The sequence below is a fragment of the Mandrillus leucophaeus genome, unplaced genomic scaffold (assembly GCF_000951045.1).
Source record: "Mandrillus leucophaeus isolate KB7577 unplaced genomic scaffold, Mleu.le_1.0 Scaffold3, whole genome shotgun sequence".
In the NCBI taxonomy this organism is placed as follows: Eukaryota; Metazoa; Chordata; class Mammalia; order Primates; family Cercopithecidae; genus Mandrillus; species Mandrillus leucophaeus.
Window position 1 is genome coordinate 10,521,228 of NW_012103142.1, and position 2,564 is coordinate 10,523,791.

Sequence of the window (2,564 nt, forward strand, 5' to 3'; positions counted from 1 at the left end):
ACAGAGTTTGGCTCTTGTTGCCCAGGCTGGAGTGCAATGGTGCAATCTTGGCTCACCACAACCTCCACCTCCCAGGTTCAAGCGATTCTCCTGCCTCAACCTCCCGAGTAGCTGGGACTACAGGTGTCCGCCACCATGCCCAGCTAATTTTTTTAGCAGAGACAGGGTTTCACCATGTTGGCCAGGCTGGTCTTGAACACCTGACATCAGGTGACCTGCCCGCCTCAGCCTCCCAAAGTGTTGAGATTACAGGCATGAGCCGCTGCACCCAGCCAGCTTTTTCTTTTTCACATAAAAATCATTAAGTGCTTCCCTACAAACAAATTGTTGATGTTTTTGAGATTTACAACAATTGTATGATACTGTGTAGATGGTCTTCAGGGATCTGCTCTATTTTCAGTCAACATGTTTTAAGAGACACACATGTTGCATGTAGCTATAGTTCATTGTCATATATAGAACATACCACATAGTATACATTCTTCTGCCAGGAGATACATAGGTGATTTCTAGAGTTTTACTTTAAAGCATAGAGCTCGTTCAACATTTCTGGCTGGACACCGTGGCTCACAACTGTAATCATAGCAATTTGGGAGGCCAAGGCAGGATCATTTGAGCCCAGGAGTTGAAGACCAGCCTGGGCAACATGGTGAAACCATGTCTGTACAAAAAATACAAAAATTAGCTGTGCGTGGTGGTGTGCACCTGCGGTCCCGGCTACTCATGACTGAGGTGTGAGGATCACTTGAGCCTGGGAGATTGAGGCTGCTGTGAGCAGTGATTGAGCCACTGCACTCAAGCCTGAATGACAGAGTGAGACCCCGTCTCAAAACAACAACAACCACCACCACCACCACATTTGTGGATATCTGCCGTTGTGCAGAATTTTCTCTAGGGTATAACCCTAAGGAGTTTGAGACCAGCCTGAGCAACACAGTGAGACCCTGTTTCTATAAAAACAAAATAAAAATAAAGAAATAAAAAATATAAATATAAAAAAGTTGCACTGTAGTGAGAGAACATAACATGTACAATACCAAACCTAGAAAAAAAAAATCTGAGACTTGCTCTGTGACCTAGTTTGTGGCCAATTGTCCTGTGGTCAATATTCCACAAGTGTTTGGGAAAAAAAGTGAGTCTCATGTACCAATTGGGTGCAAAGCTCTTTTTTTTTTTTTTTGGAGATAGTCTCACCCTGTCACCCAGGCTACAGTGCAGTGGCATGCTCGGCTCACTACAACCTCTGCCACCCAGGTTCAAGCGATTATCTGCCCAGCCTTCTGAGTAGCTGGGATTACAGGCGCCTGCCATGGTGCCCAGCTAATTTTTGTATTTTTATTGGAGATGGGGTTTCACCATCTTGGCCAGGCTGGTCTCAAACTCCTGACCTCAGGTTATCCGCCTGCTTCGGCCTCCCAAAGCACTGGGATTACAGGCATGAGCCATTGCACAAGGCCAGTGCTCTTTTTAAAATGTGTCACTGTGTTGTTCGAATGTTTCTTTCTTTTTTTTTTTTTTTGGAGACAGTCTCACTCTGTTACCCAGGCTACAGTGCAGTGGCATGATCTTGGCTCACTGCAACCTCCACCTCCAGAATTCAAGCAATTCTCCTGCCTCAGCCTCCCAAGTAGCTGGAATTACAGTCATGGACCACCACGCTGGCTAATTTTTATATTTTTAGTAGAGGCTGGGTTTTCCCATGTTGGCTAGGCTGGTCTTGAACTCCTGGCCTCAGGTGATCTGCTGGCCTCGACCTCACAAATGTGCTCAGATTCTAGGTGTGAGCCTCCGTGCCAAACCATAAATGTCATTTTTTTTTTTTGTATAAGTCAACATTTGTTTAAACGTGCTACATGTTTATCAATGTCCCTGCTCACTATTTTTTCCTATGTCTCCTTCCCGAGGGTTATTTTCCCTTTTTCTGAAGTTTGTCCTTTAGAATGTTTTCAGTATTAGTGTAAAAACTGTTATGGTTTTATGGGCCGGGCGCGGTGGCTGACACCTGTAATCCCAGCACTTTGGGAGGCCGAGGCAGGTGGATCAGGAGGTCAGAAGTTCGAGACCAGCCTGGCCAAAGTGGCGAAACCCCGTCTCTATTAAAATACAAAAGTTGGCCAGGCGTGGTGGCTCACGCCTGTAATCCCAGCACTTTGGGAGCCCGAGGCGGGCAGATCACAAGATCAAGAGATCAAGACCGTCCTGGCTAACACGGTGAAACCCCGTCTCTACTGAAAATACAAAAAATTAGCCAGGCATGGTGGCAGGTGCCTGTAGTCCCAGCTACTCCAGAGGCTGAGGCAGGAGAATGCCATGAACCCGGGAGGCAGAGCTTGCAGTGAGCCGAGACTGCACCGCTGCACTCCAGTCTGGGCAACAGAGCAAGGCTCCGTCTCGAAAAAAAAAAACACGCAAAAGTTAGCTGGGCAGCTGGGCATGGTGGCAGGCACCTGTAATCCCGGCTACTCGGGAGGCTGAGGCAGGAGAATCACTTGAACCTGGGAGGCAGAGGTTGTAGTGAGCCGAGATCATGCTGCTGCACTCCAGCCTGGGTGACAGAGTAAGAC